Below are 20,571 nucleotides of genomic sequence, written 5' to 3'. Positions count from 1 at the left end.
CACTTTCTCCCAGAGCTGATTTTCCACCTGTTTGCCGGAGGGCCTGGGATGTTTAGGCTTCCAGGAGCTGGCAGAGACTGTGATGGGTCAGCCATGGAGCAGAAGTCTGATGCCAGATGAGCAAGTGACACGGGTCTCCCTCTGAGCATCCACGGCTCCCAGGCAACTGTGCCTCGGCGTGTGCCTGTGTTGCCTGGGGCCGTGAGTCCTGCCTTCCCTCCTCAGCTTGAGGTCAGCTGCTGTTCCTCAGGCCTCAGCCCTCAGCCTCACAACCAGAAGGACCTGGAGAGTCCCTCAGGAAGGAGCCACTCTGTTGCTTTTGTGGATTTCTCTGGGTGCCCCTGAAAGCCCTCTTAGAGCAGGCAGTGGGTGCTCCTTTCTGATGACATCCAGCTGGGGAAGGGATATTTGGGTCTGGAGTAGTCCAGGGAGAACAGTGGCTGATGGCAACTGGGGCTCTGGAGCCATGGGGTTCCCTTGGGCCAGCCACACAGCCCTTCTCAGAGTCACAGCGAGGAGGAGCCCAAAATCCACACAACCTGTCCCTGATCACCACCCTGGACGAGGAGCCAGGAGTCCTGGGTTCCAGTGCTATTCTCGCTGCCCACGGGCTGGATGGAGAATTTCCTTTCCTTTATCCCCAGCTATGCTGGGTGTCAAATGGGTCCATCCAGGATCCTGGACTCCACGGGCCATAGAGAAAGCAAACAAGGCTATTTGGAAGCTTCTAAGGAGAACATATGTGTAAGAACACTCACCGTCATCACCACTGCCCCGAGGGCTAACCTGCCACCACTTCCTGAGGACACCTCCTCTGGCTGCCCAGACCCATTGCATTCTGCACAACCACAATGGTCCTTGGCTCTGACACACACTAGAGTCACCTGGGCGCTTTCAGAACCAAGAATGCCTGGGTATACTTCAGAGCCATTTAGTAAGATCTCCTCTGGGGACTCTGGGAACCACAGTGCCACTGCAGGTACCAAATTTCCCTGATGATCAGAATTGCCTGGTGTTCTTCAAATGCAAATGCCTGAGTCCCAATCCAGATGAGCTAACTCAGGGCATACAGGGCAGGGAGCTCTGTGCTCAGCCAGAGTCATGATGATGCTTATCAGGGTCTAGGACATGCTCCTGGTCCACGCTCAGGTGCTCATACCACAGAAGCTCAGCACTGCCCCTTCTTAGCCCCACTGTGCTCAGCAGTTGAACTGGTATCCGAGGGCTTAGCTTCTGCCTTCCACTGACCTATCAGCCACATCTACTTTTGCTCAGCTCCCATCCCAATGCCTGACATATAGCAGGTATATGAATCCATTTTCATGCTGCTGATAAGGACATACCGAAGACTGGGTAATTCATACGGGAAAAAGGTTTAATGAACTGACAGTTCCACACTGCTGGGGAGGCCATGCGGTCATGGTGGAAGGCAGAAGGAGCAAGTCATGTCTTACATGGATGGCAGCAGGCAAAAGGAGAGAGCTTGTGCTCCCCTTTTCAAAACTATCAGACCTCATGAGACTTATTCACTATCATGAGGACAGCATGTGATTCAGTTACCTTCCACTGGGTCCCTCCCACAACACATGGGTATTCAAGATGAGATTTGGGTGGGGACACAGCCAACCATATCAGCAGGGCTCAAGAGATGTTTGTTGAGTGAATAAATGACCCAGTTTGTGAATTTTCAGTTACTTACTTCCCTATTCATTTTCTCAAATTGTAATATGGAGAGTTCTCTGCCTCTCTCATGGGATGACAGTGAGTTTGTACGTGACAGAGCTTTGTGCCCAGAGCGACTGTTTTCACTAAGGATAACTGAGCAGCCTACAACCTCCTCCCCAGACCAGCCACGTCCACATCACAGGAGCTTGCAGAACTGTGGCGCCTCCCACAGAGACCACTAGTCACCATCTGCATCCACTGAGAACTGCAGGGAATCGTCTACCACCCTCAGTGGCCTGTATCTCAGAGTGAAAGTTCCCTCGATGGAGCAGCGAGTCCTGCAGTCAGCATGTGAGCCCCCCGGGCTGCCCTGCAAAGCTGGCAAGGAAGGCTGGGTTCATGGGCCAGGTCTGGCCAGGCCATTATCTCCCATCCCTGGGTCTAACCTTTCCCCACGTTCCTCCCAGCTGGGAAGGGTCAGCGGCTGGTTTCTTAGGGCCCCCAGGAGGTATGTGTCACGGAGCATGTGCAGAGCGGTCAGTGGCTGGTTTCTTAGGGCCCCCAGGAGGCATGTGTCACAGAGCATGTGCAGAGCGGTCAGCGGCTGGTTTCTTAGGGCCCCCAGGAGGCATGTGTCACGGAGCATGTGCAGAGTGGTCAGTGGCTGGTGTCTTAGAGCCCCCAGGAGGCATGTGTCACGGAGCATGTGCAGAGTGGTCAGTGGCTGGTTTCTTAGGGCCCCCAGGAGGCATGTGTCACGGAGCATGTGCAGAGCGGTCAGTGGCTGGTTTCTTAGAGCCCCCAGGAGGCATGTGTCACGGAGCATGTGCAGAGCGGTCAGTGGCTGGTTTCTTAGAGCCCCCAGGAGGCATGTGTCACGGAGCATGTGCAGAGTGGTCAGTGGCTGGTTTCTTAGGACCCCCAGGAGGCATGTGTCACGGAGCATGTGTCACGGAGCATGTGCAGAGTGGTCAGTGGCTGGTTTCTTAGGCCCCCAGGAGGTATGTGTCACGGAGCATGTGCAGAGCAGTCAGCGGCTGGTTTCTTAGGGCCTCAGGAGGCATGTGTCATGGAGCATGTGCAGAGAGGTCAGTGGCTGGTTTCTTAGGGCCCCCAGGAGGCATGTGTCACGGAGCATGTGCAGAGAGGTCAGTGGCTGGTTTCTTAGAGCCCCCAGGAGGCATGTGTCATGGAGCATGTGCAGAGCGGTCAGCGGCTGGGTTCTTAGGGCCTCAGGAGGCATGTGTCACGGAGCATGTGCAGAGAGGTCAGTGGCTGGTTTCTTAGGGCCCCCAGGAGGCATGTGTCACGGAGCATGTGCAGAGAGGTCAGTGGCTGGTTTCTTAGAGCCCCCAGGAGGCATGTGTCATGGAGCATGTGCAGAGCGGTCAGCGGCTGGTTTCTTAGGGCCTCAGGAGGCATGTGTCACGGAGCATGTGCAGAGTGGTCAGTGGCTGGTTTCTTAGGGCCTCAGGAGGCATGTGTCACGGAGCATGTGCAGAGCGGTCAGCGGCTGGGTTCTTAGGGCCTCAGGAGGCATGTGTCACGGAGCATGTGCAGAGTGGTCAGTGGCTGGTTTCTTAGGGCCCCCAGGAGGCATGTGTCATGGAGCATGTGCAGAGCGGTCAGCGGCTGGTTTCTTAGGGCCTCAGGAGGCATGTGTCACGGAGCATGTGCAGAGCGGTCAGCGGCTGGGTTCTTAGGGCCTCAGGAGGCATGTGTCACGGAGCATGTGCAGAGTGGTCAGTGGCTGGGTTCTTAGGGCCTCAGGAGGCATGTGTCACGGAGCATGTGCAGAGTGGTCAGTGGCTGGTTTCTTAGGGCCTCAGGAGGCATGTGTCACGGAGCATGTGCAGAGTGGTCAGTGGCTGGTTTCTTAGGGCCTCAGGAGGCATGTGTCACGGAGCATGTGCAGAGCGGTCAGCGGCTGGGTTCTTAGGGCCTCAGGAGGCATGTGTCACGGAGCATGTGCAGAGCGGTCAGCGGCTGGGTTCTTAGGGCCTCAGGAGGCATGTGTCACGGAGCATGTGCAGAGCCTATTATCAGCTGCAGCAGCCATGGAGGAGCCCCTCTGGCCCATTTCCTGTGGGCCATTGATCCTCTAATGGGCCTCTTCAGCTTGAGACCAGCTGGCTGCCATTCCAGGCACTTAGCATGTGCAGAAAAATGTTATGTTTTCATGATATCAGCAGGAAAATAGGAAATGGCTTGGGAAACAGTGAGGCATAAAACAATGGTTTGAGGAGTGCGAGGCTTGGATCGACAGCCCTGGCTGCCCTTTGGAATGTGTGGATTTAAACACACACTCAGGAACATATCCTCCATGGTGTGAGAGATAAGCACCCTAAAACTCATTAGTCCAGCAGCTCTGTTCTAGCAAATGCTGCTGGGGGATGCAGGAAGGTCTGGCTGGGCCCCGCACAGGGCACCCTGCAGCTGCCTGGCCCTGCTTGCAAAGGCAGGAACCCTCCATTGGCCTCAACAGCACAACCTGGCCCTGCCACCTGACAGGTGCAATGCTCCCCATGAGCTCTGCATGTGCTGGGCCAGTGCTGGGAGCCCAGGTCCCTGCCAGGTGGGCTTGGGGTCAAGTGCCCAGGGAAGATGGTGCCTGGCTGCCAGAAGCGAGTTCATGTTGTGGTTGGCTCTTTCTTGACCCATCTGCAGACAGCCTGCTCAGGAGTCTGTGGTTTTCTTTAGAACTAGGAGACTTTAGAGTTGGTTTTAAGGATACACTTACCCAAGGAGTGAAATACCCTGGATTAGCCCCTCGGCGTCTGGCAGTGAGATGCAGGCACGGCCTGCACAGCTAGAGCTGGAGGTGACCCCACATGATGGATGTGTTCAATACTCCTAATTCCAGCTTGCAGACGGACTCTTAACCACACGCCAGAGGCCCAGCTCTGCCCACGCTCTTACATTTGACCAGAGGTCAACCCTACGTGGTGGGGACAAGCATTGCAACCATTTCACTTCTCGGATGAAGAAGCTGGTGTAGGCCCCAGGAGGGGAGGGCGCTGACCAGGCCACAGGGACTGGAGTTCCAGGCTGAGCTCCCACGGGAATGGCCTTGCTTCCCGGGGCTCTTTCTGTCCTTCAGGTGCCTCTGCCATGTGGTGAGTGCCAGTGGTCAATGCCAGGCCAGTGGGCCTGCGAGCTGCAGGCTGAGCGCCCCTCCCCACTTGGAAGCACACCCCTGGCCTTGCGGGAGGGGGGTGACCAGTCCACGTCTGGGCAGCGGCCTCCGCTGCAGGCCTGCAGCTCCGTCCTTCTTGAAGGCTGTTGCCGCGGCCCAGCCCTCAGCTGCTCTTAGCCCACACTGTCCACCGGGCGGTCTCAGGCGCACCCGCCCTCACGCTCACCACCTCCCTCCCTCAATTCGCAGACGGGAGCAGTGTGGGAAAATATTTCTCAGTCATTATAAAAAAATGGTACTTTTTTAAAGTTCATAGTGGCTTGGCATCACGGCTTTGTAATCTCTCTCGTCCACTCGGAAGGTAGGTAGGTGGCTTTCGACTGACCCCCCCTTTCCCCATCAACGTTTTGTTCTGGTGAAGAAACTTGGAATGAAAGGAACTGCGTGTGTGGCTGTGCTGAGGCAGAGTTCAAGCCTTCGGCAGGCTGGACCCAGGCCTGCAGCCTCTGTATTCCGAGCAGAGAAGGATGATGGATTCCCGGATCTTAGAAAAGGACAGTAGAGAACAGATTTAGAAAAGAAAAGAGGAAAATGTGGAAATATATTTTTAAAGCGAAGTTTGGATGGGGGAGAGCTTCTGCTTTGCAGCATTTTCACCCGGGAAGGTTGAAACCACTTTGTGGCCGGTGGGTTCCGTCCCCACAGCACCCCTGGAGGCTCAACGGCCGTCCAGGACGGCAAGATCCTGGCCTTGCGAAGCCGTTCCACCCCAGGAGATCTTGGCTTGCTGCTATTTCTTGTGGAAACCCAAAATAGCTCTTGGCAAACATTGCCCATTTTCTCCACTTCCCTTTGGATTCACAGCAGTCCGAGCACTAACGATTTTCAGATATCTGAAGATGCTCAGTGCTCGTCTCTTTCACCGGGCCGGTGTCCTCGGTTCTCCTGTCTGGCCCTCCTATGTGGGGGAGCTCCTGCACCCCTCCCTCTCCCCTCCCAAGGCCTGCTCTGGGAAAATGATGGTGGCAGCCGCTGCTGGCCCCATAACACTCGGCTGCACTGTGCTGCCCTTCCACTGGGGACCTGGGTGGCTCAGTTCTGGCCAAGAGAGTGTGAGGGAGCCACTGGGGATTCCTCCACCCCTGGCCTAGAAGGCCCTCCCAGGTTCCTCCCCGAGACCATCCGTTCTTCCAGCGATTGGGACGGTGGCCCAGGGTGCTCTTGGAAGCTCTGAGTTCCAGATGGCTACCCTCGATGGCGGGCCCTGAGTGGCCACATGTAGCCAACCCCTTCTCTGCCCAGGCCTGACCTGCCCTCATGGTGAGGGGTGGGGATGACCCTCGGTCCTGCGGCGCCCTTCCATGCTTGCCCCTCATGTCCCCTGCAGACACGTGCTCCGAATGGCACAGTGAAGTGGCCCGGAGACCACAGAGCCCAGTGCTTCTGTCCCACCCGCCAGGACACCCCTGCTCGAAGCCCAGGGTTGTCTGACCTCTCGTCACCCCCAACAAACACTCTCTGCAGTGCCATTAACATTTTGGTGTCCTCAGAGAAGCGCAGGCTCTCAAAATATCAACTTGCAGCCCTCGAGTTTCCCTCCCCTGGATTCTACAGAGGAGCGGGACCACGGCTTCCTTCTGCACCCCGGGCCCTGCGGCCACAGCCTGAGTTGGCTTCGATTAGAACACATTGCCATGTGCCCATGGAGAGAGTAACATTGTTTTTCAAAACCAGCTGGAGATCAGCACGGAGCCCATGCAGCCGGTGGCTCTGGGGCAGCTCAGGGCCAGGCGGCAGCGTGTAGCGCGGGCTCTCGGGAGACGCAGTGAGCTCCGGCTCTCAGATGCACCTTTCCCTAGAGAAACTCCCTTCTGATGCCTGGGTTTTCTCTGGCATAAGGAGGAGTTTTTCCATGAAGGAGAAGGTAGCTGGCAGACTTCCGGTTGCAAGAAGCAAAAATAACAAAACCTCCCTCTGTCTCCCTTCACTTCACATGACATTTGTCCGATGTTATGGCCCGTGGTTGGGCTGTCTTTTATTTTCCATTAAATGAAGATGAGAGTTGTTCCAAGTGATGAATTTTCTGGGCAGTCCTGCCAGAAATGAAGCATGCTCAGCTTGTTAAGTAAAATAACACACACGGACATCCTTGTGCAGAGATGCTTAGCGAGCGCTTCCTCTTCCTACTGGGTCTGGCATTCCCAGGGGAGACAGGGAGGGCATGGAGGGCGGCCCAGGGCCCGGAGGTGCTGGCAGCCTCACTGGGATTTTTGGGTCCTTGTGGAAAGCTGGGCGCTGAACCCATTTCAACCTTCCCAGGCCTGGCCCAGCCCTTGCCCAAATCCTGCGGCTTAATGGCTGTCAGGAGCAAACCTCCACCGCACCACCAGCCCAGGGACGTGCAGGAGACACAGGCCCAGAGGAGGAGACCAGTGCAGGCATGGAGAATAAGAACTGTGCAATGGGAGAGCAGAAGACAGGATCCCCCGGAGGCCCCGGCTCCAGGAGGCACTGAGAAAGCCCCTCTCAGGGGTCCCCTCATAGCCCTTCACGATGATGAAACCATCTCAGACATGCAACCCGGGGACAGTTGTCCAGGGCTGAGCAGCCTGTGGTGGGAGCTGCTGGGGATGATGCCTCCGCTCTGCCCGAGGACAGAGGAGAAAGAGCCTACGGCCCAAGCCCTGCCTCGACCCCACATGGGAAGAACCTCGAAGGAGATCTCAAGTGGGTGGGTCCTCACAGGCCAAGGGCCCAGGCAGGGGGACGCAGAGAGACTGAGTGGGCCTGGGGCACGGCCGCAGGGTTCCCAGGATGGTCACCGGATGCCACGGTGATGGGGGCTCCCATGTGGCAGTCGTGGGAATGCGGAGGAGATGCGAGTCCAGCCCGGGCTGCGCCACAGCCCTGGAGGGGCATCCCGTCAGCAAGGAAACCACCCATCGTGCCCTGCCAGCCAGGCCAGGCGCTTGTCCCCACTGACTGCTCCCCACACAGTGCCATTCCCCGGCCCCTCCCCACCATTCCCCGGCCCCTCCTCACCATTCCCCGGCCCCTCCCCACCATTCCCCGGCCCCTCCCCACCATTCCCCGGCCCTCCCCACCATTCCCCGGCCCCTCCCCAGAGCCAGAAAGTCAGCTTTCCTCCCACACCTACACCACCACCCTCTCCGGGCAGGTGGCCCCAGGTGGTTGCCACCTGCCTGCCGCAGGCCCCACTGGGCATCTGGATGGGAGTGGACAAGAGGTTTACTTTGCCAAGATGCCACCCAAGGCGCCTGGAAGTGGCTGTGGGGTGAGTGAGGAAATGGAGGCCTGAGGCTGGACATGGCTGAAGTCGAGGCCACAGCCTCCGGCTCAGGCACCATCCTTCCATCCAAAATTAAAGCATTAACTGTGAGAGGGTGAACCCAGAGCATTAACCCTGAGCTCGGGACCCATACAACGGCCCTGGTCACTCACCGGGAGGCCGGCTCCACTGGCTAGGCCACCGGCACCTCCTGCCCGGCTTGCAACAATTACCACTGACCCTCTTTCCATCCCCTACTCTCCTGTCCTGGCCAGGGACCTGGGAAGCTCCAGGGGGTGCAGTGACCCTCCTATCACAGCCCCCAGAGTCTTCCCATCTCACCCAGAGAAAGACCCAGAGTCCTTCCCAATGCTGGCCCAGCCCTTGTGCCGGGTCCTCAGCTTCTTCCTCCCTGTGCTGAGCAGGTGGGTGCCCCCCATCAGGTACTATCTCCCTCCTTCCTCTCTGTGTCCCCATAAGATGTGTATGCACCTCATCAGGGCCTGCTCCGGCTGTCCTGCCTGGGTTTGCTTCCCCATGCTCTTGGTGCATCTCAGTTCCCTTTGTCTTCAGGATTCCACTTGGATGTCACCTCATCCTAGAGCCTCTCCTGAAGGACCCAGCTGACGTGGCACCCCTCTGGTCACCTCTTCCCACCCCCAGTTTTACATTCCTTCCTAGCCCGTATGACTGTCGGAGGATTAGTTCTAGGTTTCCCTCGATGCTGCCCCCTCTGCTCCCGCCTGGCACGCAGGCACAGGCTGAGGTTTTGTTCCCTCGTGGACGTGTGTGCCTGGCAGGTTGCCTGGCTGTAGTCAGTGCTCAATGGTAACCACTGAAGCCACGGAGGGAGGAAGGACGGGCTCTGAAGCTTGCCTCTCCCCAGGACACCTCCTGCTTATTCTCAACCTCTGACCGACCGGCTGTCCCCGGAACCCCACCCTTGTTATGGGACAGAAAACGGGGTGGACCACACTGTGGACCCCCGGTCACTGCCTCCAGCAAACTCTTCTGATTGTATTTCTGTTTTAAAAACCTAAAGCAGCGTTCTTCAGGTTCGAGTACATCCAGCAGGTTGGACACGGCTTTGGTGGAAGATTCCATGAGTGCGTCGCCATGCCACGGACGCCCAGTGCTCTCAGCCTCCAGATGTGCTGTGCTGCCGCTTCTCCTCTGCACACGCTGCCCGTCGGATCCCCAGTCCTTGCTGTGCGTTTTCCCGGCTCTAGGATTTCCTTGAGGTCTACAGCTTGTCATCTTCTGGTGTCCAGCCTCTCACTCGGCATACTGTTTTCTGAGATTCATCTATGTCGTGTGTATCAGTAGTCGGTAATCCATTCTTTTGTTTTGTTTTGAGATGGAGTTTTGCTGTTGTTGCCAAGGCTGGAGTACAGTGGTGGCGTGATCTCAGCTCACAGCGACCTCTACCTCCCACCTTCAAGAGATTCGCCCCCCTTCCTCCTGAGTAGCTGGGATTACAGGCACCTGCCACCATGCCCAGCCAATTTTTGTATTCTTAGTAGAGATGGGGTTTCTCCATGTTGACCAGGCTGGTCTTGAACTCCTGACCTCAGGTGATCTGCCTGCCTTGGCCTTCGAAAGTGCTGGGATTACAGGCGTTCTTTTTTGTTGCTGAGTGGAATTCATCGTGTGAATACACTGCGGTTTGTTTGTGCATTTGGATAAACAATGTGGTAAGGACATTTGGATTGCTTCCAGTGTGGGGTTCCAATGCACGAGGCTGTTGTGAGCATTCACGGATGTGTCCTTGCGTGGGCGCCTGCACTCATTTCTCACGGGAACATGCCTCAGAGTGGAGTAGTTGGTTCCCAGCTGTGTGAGTGCCCCGTGCTGCCGTCACAGAGTGCCATGCACTGGGTGCTTTAAGCCACCGCAGGGTGCTGTGCCATGGTGCCGGAGTCCCGAAGGCCATGGCTACAGAATCAGCAGGGCTGTGCCTTTCGGGGCTGAGAGGCCGCCACGGCTCCAGGCCTCTCTACAGCCTCCGGGGTTGGCCGAAGTCATGGTGTTCCTGGGCCTGCAGAGGCACCCCCTTGATCCGGGCCTTCGCCTTCACAGGCATTTGCCCGTGTGCAGATGTCTCTCTTCTAGGAGGACTCCAGCCCGCCATGTTCCAGCGTGACCTTAACTCCTAACACTGGCAGTGACTCGATTTCCAGATCATGTCCTGAGGGGTAGGAGGCTGGGACTTCAGCACATGAATTTTGGTGGGGCACAGTTGGACGCTCAACACTGGGCAGATGGATTTGGCCTTGGTGGAGCTCTGACAGCTGGGGCTCTGAGTGGCCTTTCTTGGTTCTGAGGCTCCCCACATCTGAGCGTGCCAGCCTTTCCTCCTTTTGTTGCCATCTGTGGAGCTCTTGACCACCTCCCCCGGGCCCTCTCCACGGGCCGCAGGAACGTTGGAGCCTGGCTCACCAAATTTTCCACCCAAGTCCAGACACCGCTGAAGATGACTTTGAAGCCCGTGTGGGTCCCACATGCATCGTCCTAGCCCCAGGCCCCTCAGCTTCCTCCAAATATGGACTCATCCTTCCCCAAGCAAACATGCGCATGGTCGTGGCCAATCTCGGCTTTCCCCAGGACATGCCATCTCCCGAATCTTCATCTCTGCTGTTCGCCCTGCATCTTCCCAAGCTTCCACTCTGACCCCAGCTCCATCACTGGTTAAGAAGTCAACTCCTGCATGCTCCAGACTCTGACTGGCTTCTCCACCGGGCAAATGCAGGAACCGGCTGGAGCCAAGAGCCCGTGAGACACAGTCAGTCATTTCTGTCTTCCTTTCTCTCTGTCTTACTCTCTCCTCGCCATCTCAATGTGGATTGGCTTTTGTGTCAGTCTGTTTTTACATCGTATAAAGAAATACCTGAGACTGGACAATTTATGAAGAAAAGAGGTTTAATTGGCTCACAGTTCTGCAGAGTGTACAGCAAACCTGGTCTGGGGATCTGCTTCTGGCAAGGGCCCAGGAAGCTTCCAACCATGGCAGAAGGTGGAAGGGAGCAGGGGCCTCACGTGGCAGGAGCCAGAGTGAGAGGGAAGGCGGGGGCAGCACACTTAACCAGATGGTGCAGGAACGCACTGAGGGAGAGCCCACTCCCCACCAAGCGGGTGGCGCTAAACACTTCGTGAGAGACCCACGCCTGAGATCCGGTCACCTCGGCAGGCCCCACCTCCCACACTGGGGATCACATTTCAACGTGAGATTCGAGGGAACAGACATCCAAACCGGGTCAGCTTCGTTCTCAAACCGGTGTCTCCACCTGGCTGTCACGGTGAGTACTGGAAGGTTCAAGTCCGGATTCTTGTGTCCAGATGGAAGAAAGTCCTCCTCGCAGTCCGAGTATCAGATCTCATCCAAGGGCTGTGGTGGGCTGTGCTTGACAGGCACGCACTACCGGACTCCCCGGGAGGGGACGGCCTGGCACGAGCGGCCCGCCCGAGGCCCGCGGGAGGCTGGTCCCCTGACTGCAGCCCTCCGCCATGAGGCTGCTTGGCTCTGCCATTCCTACCCACGGGTGTTTTCACCCCGAGAGTTTTTGACTCCAAGTTCGTGACCCATCGCATTAATCAGAATCAAACCAACTGTTGACATTCGTCAAGGAGAGGTGCAGTCCGTGAATCCAGTTTCGTTCTTGTCATTTTCTGCACAGAGCAGCGAACCGGACGGTTTCCGTTTCCATTTCTGGCGATAACGGACTCATCCACTTTCCTGTGGGCTTTTGTTTTCCTGTTTCTTCCTCACCCGGAATTTCAACAAGTGAATTTTCCGCTCTCATGAGCTTTCTTTTGTGGCCGTCACTTCTACAAAGCCACATTTCTCAAATAATTTGCACAGATCCAGATTTTAAAAAGATACATTTTTCTTCTGTCAGTAGGAATCTTAAATTTGACATGTGTATTTCTGCCTCCCGTCAGTTGCATTTCCTGCCTGGTTCACTTTTTATAGTTTGTAAAGTTAACAATCATGGCCGTTCGTTCAGTTTTTTATCTATAACGACTTTTACTGCAAGCTTCAGTTTCGTAGCTTTTTAATCTAAACAACTTTTGCTTCCGTTTTTTGGCTTTATTTTGTGTTATGTCTGCTGTAATATTAATTTTAAATAGAAAAAATGTGTTTGTATTTCTCTCCTAGTCCTGAGACGTTCCTCTCAATAACTGCTCTACCTCTGGCTCATCATCGGGTTCTGTCACAAGTTTATAACAACCCTGTGAACTCCGAGTAACCATCTGCTCTGTGGCAAACGGGCAAAGTATCTGCCACCGAGTCAAAACACCTCCAGGTAAACGTGACAAAATCAAAGGAACTTCTTGGGTCCACGCAGAGCCACGTCCAGCAGACAGGGCGGTGGCCATTCCCAAGGAGAAGCTGGGTATGCTCCTGCAGGAAGGCGAAGGGAAGTCACGCTTGGACCTATGGAGTCTTTGCAAGGTCTTGTCCATCCATGTCTCAAGGTCTCTCCTTCCCCCACGCTTTATCCCGCCTGCTGCCCATAGCACACCTCTGTATCCCCTGCCTCACTCTGGGATGTGACCCTCAGCCCCTTCCCCAAGGGATTTGTGCAGGGGCTTAGCAAATTACCAATGGAAGACCAACCCAATGCTCCCTTCTCTGCTAGTGCCCCACCCCCACGTCACGTCCCAAATCCAATTCTCCTCCCCTCATACCCAGCACACCCTCCCCACCTGCATTAGTCCATTATCACGCTGCTATAAAGGAATACTTGGGACTGGGTGATTTCTAAGGAAAGAGGTTTAATTGGCTCGAGCTTCTGCAGACTGTACAAGGAGCATGGTGGCATGTGCTCTGCTGAAGGTGAAGGGGAAGCTGGCACTTCACACGGCAGGAGTGGGAGGAAGGGAGACAGGGAAGGGAGGTACCACACATTTTTAAACAGCCAGGTCTTGTGGGGACTCATGCACTGTCATGAGAACAGCACCCAGGGGGAACGCCACCACCACGATCCATCACCTTCCACCAGGCTCCCCCTCCAACACCGGGGATTACAGTTCCACACGGGATTTGGGCAGGGACACAGGACACAGGTCCAAACCTCAGCACCAGCCATGCCCAACGCTCCCTTCTCCACCAGTGTCCCACACTTCCCCTTATAACTATGCTTCAGACCGCTGCCCACTGCCAGAGAAAACGCAAAACATGTTGGCTGGGACCCAGGGAGCAGGGCACACAATCCCGGCTGCAGCCCTGGGCTGCAAAGGACGCCCTGCCTGCTCCCCTGGGTGCTCCGCGGTGACTAGGTTTCCCTCTGGATTCACCCCACCTGCCCCTCACTCCCTGCTGATGCCCTGGCTCCCTGGTTCTCTGAGCAGAAGGGGGCTGTGCCTTAAATCCCCGTCTCGCCTTCCTGCAGCCCCCGACAGCCTTCCTTGCATCCAGGCTTTATCTTCTCCTGGTGCCCACCTGATGCCCTCTGTGTGGTTGTTAAGAACAGACGATGACCAGTGATGGCCTCTTTCTCTCGATTGCCTTCAGTCTTCTCTGTGCGACGGGCCTGGCATCCCTAAGGTGCCCTCGAGTCCTGCTGTCTGGGACATCTCAGGCTCCCTCCAAAGCCCTGGGATCCTTTGCCCAGCTTGTCCTGTGGCCGGCAACTACTGTCCTCTTGCATCTCCTGGGCCTGCCACCTGCAGGGATCCTTGCCTTCTGGAGCTGCCCCTTCCCTCCCAGCATGGTGGCTTTTTTACCTCTGCTCTCAGCCCTCGGCCTTCCAGCCAGAGCCTCCCTTTCCCACTGCCAGTGTAGACCCCAGCTTTTCTTCTGAGGTAGGGCCCGTGCTTGCCCAGGAGTTCCTCAGTTCCAGATTCTCCTGTTCGCCCTGGAGTCTCATGGTCTTAGTCCCAGTCTTACCTGCTCCTGTCTGGGGCTGATTCTCACACTAGGCTGCAGGTTCGTGAGAGTGAAATGGAGCAGTGTGGGATGTTTCTTGACCTTGAGGAAGCTGGGGAGGCAGAAAGGGGTGGGTCCATCTGTTCCAGCTGGCTGGGAAATCTGCTGTTCAAATACGACTTGGTATATTCTAGATGCTGAAGCATCAGTTGGCCAGAGCTCCGGGACTACCTGAGATGCTCCTGTGCTGGCGGATGGCAGAGAGCCAGGGCTGGGCAACTGCATACGGTCTCCTTGCACCCAGGGTCCACTCCTCGGGACAAGGGCTTGGGCTTCAGTGTCAAGGGCACAGGCCCACACAGTAGCCCTGCAGCTTGCCAGCTCTAAGGCCAGGCGCTGTGCTCTTCCCCTCCGCACGGGGTGACAGCAGCCTGACCCTGTGACGCTGGGTGATCCGGTGCTGAGGACAGTCACACAGAAGCTGACCGGCTCCCTCCCAGTGTGTTCCGGGGACCCTGTGTGCTTTCTTCTTCCTGAGCACAGCGTGCTGTCATGTGTGTCTGTCCTGTCAGAGCCACTGCCTGGAGTTAATGATGGTGGTCACAAAGTGTCACAACTCTCTGTGACTTCCCTTGCCCTCGCCCGAAGCAGATCTGACCACAGCAGCGCCCTGGCCTTGGCTGGGACAGCCCCTGTCTTACCTCCCCTCCCTCTTCTGCCTGGGAACTCTCTGCCCCACCCTCTCTCCAATGGCCTTTCTAAGGTGATGATGCCGTCAGACCTCTGCTTCCTCCTCCTCTCCTCCTTCTCGGGATCAAAGCAGAATCCACACATCTGTCCCTGGAAGCTCTGCCTGGCACTGAGGCTGTTTGTTGGGATGACCTCCCAGCGTCCATCTCTCTGATCATGGCCGCCCGCTCCTGGTTCCCTGGGAGGTGGGTCTGATTTTCCCTCTTCCATCATGGCCAGGATCAAATGCCCACTGTGTGCTCAGTGCTGGCTGCAGAGAGCTGAAGCCCCTGAGTTCCTCCTCTCAAGGTATAAATTATCGAGAAGACAAGGATTGGGTCATTTCAACATGGGGACAGAGACTTCCAAAGGTGCAGCCATGAAACCGGACTGGAAATGCCATGGAAGGCTTCCCAGGAGAGGCGAGCCTCACGCTGAATTTAGAGGAAGGGCAAAGTGCGCCAAACCAAACCATGGGAAGAAGGGGCTGGAGCCAAGGGTAAGAGGTGCCAGGAAAGGCCCAAGCATTGGACCATGGCTATGCATGGATGAGGATGAGAGGGAGGGAGAGGGTACTGCCCCAGCCTTGGGCCAGGCGTGCCAGGCAGCCCAGCTTTGGACATGGCTCCTCTCCAGAAAAGTCATCAGATACCAGAGAAGGCAGAGGACGTGTGTGGGCAGCTGTGTGGTGTGGGTGAGCTCACACAGGCGGGCAGTGTGACGCTGCGGCTGATCAGACTCTGTTCCTGCTGCTGCTTTCTGGAGTGGAACTTAGGGAGAAGTTCTTTAAACCACCTGTTTCTCAGGTTCCAAGAGAGGCTCTGACACGTGGCCACTGCCCCTAGACAGAGCTTCTCCTCCTTTCCCTCCAGGTTTCTGGAAGACGGACCCCTCTCCTCCAGGCAGATCCATCTCTTGGACTCTGAACTCCACCGCTTTGCCCCTGCAGACCCTGGGCAGTTCTGCCTGGCACAGCTGGAGGACCACTCCTTCCCTGGGGACTGGCACCAGGCCTGGGCACTGGCTTCACCAGCCAACACGGGAGGGGCTATGGGGTGAATTGTCCCTGTCTATAGATGAAGAAACAGAGCCTGGGTGTGCAAGCCAGAGTCAGCCACAGCAGAAGCTGTGACCCCGCCACTCTTCATCTGGATGCAGACTGTGGCATGTGCTGGTTGCCAGCTCTGGAACGGAGAGCCATGACCAGGAGGGGACAGTATTGCCCACCCCATGGGACAGTGGTTCCCTGATGGGAAAGTCACAGCCCCTCTCTGGCAGCCTTCTGAGCTCTAAGACCTTCCTGCAGGCAGCCGGGTCCTCCGCCAGGCCTCCCCTGAGGTCCCCTCAGTGCTCTCCCATCTCAAGACCGCACACGTGTTTCTGGCGGCCTGGGTTGTCCTTCCCGGGCTGCTGGAAGGAAGTGCCACCCGCTCGCTGGGTTCCACGCTGTGTGATGCCTCCTTGGCCCACACGACTTATACCATGAGCCGGACACTGTGGTCAGTGCAGGGCGCTCGTCAGCTTTCAGAACATGCCTCTGCTGAGTGTGGAGGACCCGCGGGGGCCCCCGAGCTGACCCCAGCACCTCACTGGAGCTGAAGTAGTTTTTCTGATTGAATCGTCACCTCTAGAGGAGCCGGGGTCATGTCTCAAGGTGGCGGGGGGTGGGAAGGGTTAAAAGGACCGGCCCTTCTCACAGAGGCATCCGCTGAGTGGAATGTGCCAGAAAAGTTTCCACCTCTGAAAAGGAGCAGCTCCCCAGGACTGAGCCTGGGGTTCCTGCCACAGGGGAGGAGCCTGGCCAGGCAGGACCCCCCAGGGTTAGTCCTGAAGGGAATGAGGGATGGGGAGGAGGGACCGGTGCCATTGGAGGGATAGTGAGAGTGTGGCTCCTTGGGAAACAGAGAAAGGACCCATGGAGATCTCTGTCAGGAGCCCTGCCTGGCCTGAACTCTGATTGTCATTGTTTGGGGGAACAATGGAGCTTTGTGGGGGCCGCTACATGGATCAACACTTCCCAGGACCCAGGGCAAAGCCAGGAGCTCCCTGCTCTTCTACGCAGGGATCGGGGGCAGCTCGCCTGCCCTGGGTGGGCAGTGTGGGCATCCTGCATGGAGTCCAGCTGCCCTGGATGGTTGTGACGGTGCCTGAGGGCCGGACGGAAGCCGTAGGAGAGAGGCCAAGGCCCACAGTGGGCGGGCGGATGTGGGTGGGTAGAGAAGGGCACTGGCCCTGCACGCAGGAGGCAGAGGGCGGTGCTCGGTCGAGGCAGGGACAGAAAGGGAAGGGAAGAGAAGGAGCTTTCGCCTCTCAGGCCAAGCTCCATGTTTTCATGTTCTCTGTAGTAGGACAGGGTACTTCTGAGCAGGCAGGACTGGGGCCTCCGGCTAGCAGGGGCCAGGAGGGCTGAACACCATGCTTTTGCTATGGGGTCATTTATGTGATGTTTTTCTTAGTTTCGTTTAGCCACCCAGGAGTAAAAGCAGAGAAATCAGATGGTCAGATGTTCCCTGGGCTGGGTCTTGGCAGGAGGGAGGTGGTGAGAGGTCAAGGACCCAAGGGATTTGGGGTTCAGGTCAGCGTGCTGGCCAATGACGGGATGGGGCTCAGGTCAGCCTGCCTGCAAAGGATCAGACGGGGCCAGGTCAGCCCCCCCGGCCACTAACTGCAGCCTGTGCCTGTGATTCCACCTCCCTTGAGCCTGCATGTGCCTGGCACTGGGTCCACGTCGGAGCCGCACGCAGACGTGTGGGCTTCATGCACCTGGGGCTGCAGGTCCCGTGTGTGGAGATGTGCGCCTGATTGTGCGCTCATGCTGAATTTTAAATTAGTTTAAAAAAGTTTTTATTATAACTGAAAATGGAAAATCTACCTCTGGAACGGCATTAGCTGGACCCTGCAGTAATATCGCTGTGAGCTGACGGTCTGTTCTCGTGCTGTTCGGTTGTTATGGTGACAGGTGCATTCACCAACAGGTAAGTTTGTTTTGAGAATGTTAGCACTGTTTTGCCAAATGTTCTCTTTCTGGTGTGACCTTAGCCCTTCACAGTTCTTGTTGGTGAGGATCTGTGGATTTCAGAGCCCTTCATGCTCTGAAAATGGCCAGCGCCCCCTCCGGAAACCCTGACTGACATGCCTGAGAGAGGCGTCATGTGTAAACAGATTAAGAGTCAGCCCTTCAGAGGTGCTGCAGGGGAAAAATAACCAGCAAGACGATCTCAACTTCTATGGAACACACTTCCAGCAGGAGCTGGGCTGTGATGGCCAGCAGGGAAGGCAGACAGCTCTTCCTGGTGGCCAGACAAGGTCCCCTTGGAGGAGGCATTGGTCCCAATGGGGAGCAAACTTAACCCGGCTTTCCCCAGTCACCATGAACTGACCGAGCCAGAAAGATGGAAGAACTGCTGAGACGCTTCGGGCAGGGCGGCGGGTGTCCAGGCAGGTGTCCAGGCTGGTGGGCAGCCTATTGCCTGAGGGAGGGAGATAACAGTGAGGTCAGACCACAAGGCCTGTGCTCCAGGTGTAGCCTAGGAGTCTCCAAACCGAGCACTGCCTTACTGTGAGGCAGCACGGGGCAAAGGATGGGGAATGCGGGCGAATCAGTGGCCTGTGCATTCGTGCCTGGCTATTTAAAATGCTCCAGGCTTCAGCATACCTGCTTTAAAAATGCAGGAAGCACGTGGGCATGTGGAAAGCAGGTAAATGATTAATACTGAATTCCAGGAACAGCTGTGCCAGGAAGGAAGCCAACCTGGAAAGGGGCTGGTGGTGACGAACGCAGCAGAGGGAGGCTACTCTTTAAAAAGTTGGCCAGAGAAAGCCTATGAGAAGGGGCCTTCAGGCTGAGCCTGAGCGGAACATGCAGGGCCATGGACAGGGGCAGGAGCGTGGGAGAGGCTGTGTTTAAAGGGCTCCCTCAGGGACGCAGGTTTGGAGAGGTGCTGGGCAAGCAGGTGCCTTCAGCGCCTGGGAAGGATGCTCTGCGGGTGTGGGAGGCAGATCTGACACCCTCCTCCCGGGATGGCAGGGCTCCTCCAGCAGCTGAAGATGTCTGTTGCCTGGACCTGTGGGGATGACTGGTGGCTTCAGCAGGGTCCCGGCTAGCCCAGCCTTCCCTTGAGATGCAGCAGGGACGGCAGCCCCGGGCCCTGGACGGCCTGAAGACACCATGGCGAGACCAGGTCCATCTGGTTTTAAGGATTGAGAGCCCTTCACATTCATTCAGAAAATCATTTACAATTGTTTTCAATTTTCACTTACCATTTCTCTGCCTCCATCTTGACTGCAGAATGGGGAGCTCGTGTTTGGACAGCCAAGGACACAGGTGGCAGGAGAATGGGTAGCTGGAGTGTGTGGTGCACCCGCGCTGAATATGTCCAAAGCCAAGGCTGGCCTTCCAGTAGAGGTGTCCCCGGTGGCCCGTGGGCATGCCTTATTTTGGGGGGTTCTTGGGAGCGCAGAAGGGACCATTGGAACAGAAGGGATTGAACGCTTGGAAGCCAAAGCATCACGGGGCAGAGGGAAGGTGCCTCTGCTGTGACGTGGAAATTCTTTTCTGCTTAAGGAGAATGTCCATTAATAGTTCAGTCTGCCCACATCACGCTTTCGCTGCCAGCAGATCTGAGAAAAGCCGCTGCGCTTCCAAATTCTAAAGCTGCTTCACTTTTTCCTAACATCAGAAATTCCTTCATTCTTGTTCAAAGTGGCCACGGTTGCCAGCTTGGCTTAGCCGAAGGCTCTGTCTGGCCCTATTACAACCTCACGGCACTTCCCGCCCCCGCCCCCAGGCTCCCCAGGTATCTGTGCACAGACCCCACAGAGGTGAGTGCCGCGCTCTGCTCAGAGGCCCTCAGAAGAGCTCCAGGGGAGCTTTGGGCTCAGAGGGGAGCTGGGGAAGCAGCCCGTGACCGGCCATGCTGCCCCTGTGCTTTCATTCCTTCCAAGCCCAGCTCAGCTTCTGGGACTTGGGGACCTGGAGAAGTGCAGATCCACCCTCCGCTGAGAAGCTCCTGCCTTTGTTGACAAGAGCGAGGGTCATGAGGGGCCTGGCTAGTGTCCTTCTCCTGAACGGCTGAGCTGAGGGTGTCCTCCTGGGCCACAGATTGAGCCTGCAGTCACCCTATTAACACCTGAAAGGGGGCTTCCATCGTGAACCCGCTAATTGCCACACTTCAGAATTCATTCTGTATTTGCGTGAGGCTTTATGGGGTGTTTCTAGGTGCGTGGCTGGATGGTTGCAGCTCTCCTAAGAGATCAGTCAGAGAGTCCCATCCGGGAGCCCTGCAAGCACAGGTGACCTGCAGGAATCTGCACCCACTTGGAGCCAGAGCTGGGACCAGGACCCACATTCTCATGACTCCCTGCCCCACAGGTCAGAGGGGTCAGCCTGGCCCCAGGACCACCCTCAACTCAACATCGGGAGTCCTTTAGAGAGAGCACCTCTCAATGGAGCCAAGAGTTCAGATGGGATGGAGAGAGGAGAGAAGAAGGGGTGGGAAGCAGGGGAGGGAGGAGGCAGGAGAGAGGCAGTCTCATCAGGCCGCTGTCCGGGAAGTGTGCATGGCGCACACCCCTGCTGCACCCCGGGCAAAGGCACCTCTAGGTCCCGGCTTGCTCACGTGTGGGCCAGGAACCAGCAGCATCAGTACCACTTGGGGGCTTGTGAGAAATGTAGCCCCTCGGGCCCCACTCATGGCTCCTGGGTCAGAATTCCTATTTCAACACAGTTCCTGGGGCACCTGAGCATGCTGAAGTCCCACAGGCTCTGCTCCAGATGACAGGGAAGAGTTAAGGGGCCAGGTGTGGTGGCTAACGCTTGTAATCCCAGCACTTTGGGAGGCCGAGGGCAGGAGGATCCCTTGAGCCCAGGAGTTCAAGACCAGC

At 56.7% G+C, this 20,571-nt stretch overlaps 1 protein-coding gene and 1 long non-coding RNA gene across 2 annotated transcripts in view; both read right to left on the bottom strand.

Annotated features, from left to right (window-relative positions):
* Window positions 1–20,571, bottom strand: part of LOC118154718 (uncharacterized) — a 200,839-nt gene that overhangs the window by 34,773 nt on the left and 145,495 nt on the right. The gene's annotated exons all lie outside the window — the stretch shown is intronic.
* LOC144576843 (uncharacterized) lies at window positions 12,850–19,194 on the bottom strand. The gene is made up of 2 exons (XR_013519438.1): window positions 18,949–19,194; window positions 12,850–18,158 (listed from the first exon to the last, which is right to left on the bottom strand). It is a non-coding gene; the product is annotated as an uncharacterized LOC144576843 (long non-coding RNA).

Source organism: Callithrix jacchus, chromosome 6, assembly GCF_049354715.1.
Source record: "Callithrix jacchus isolate 240 chromosome 6, calJac240_pri, whole genome shotgun sequence".
NCBI classification, from domain to species: domain Eukaryota; kingdom Metazoa; phylum Chordata; class Mammalia; order Primates; family Cebidae; genus Callithrix; species Callithrix jacchus.
This window is presented reverse-complemented; position numbering and strand designations above follow the sequence as displayed.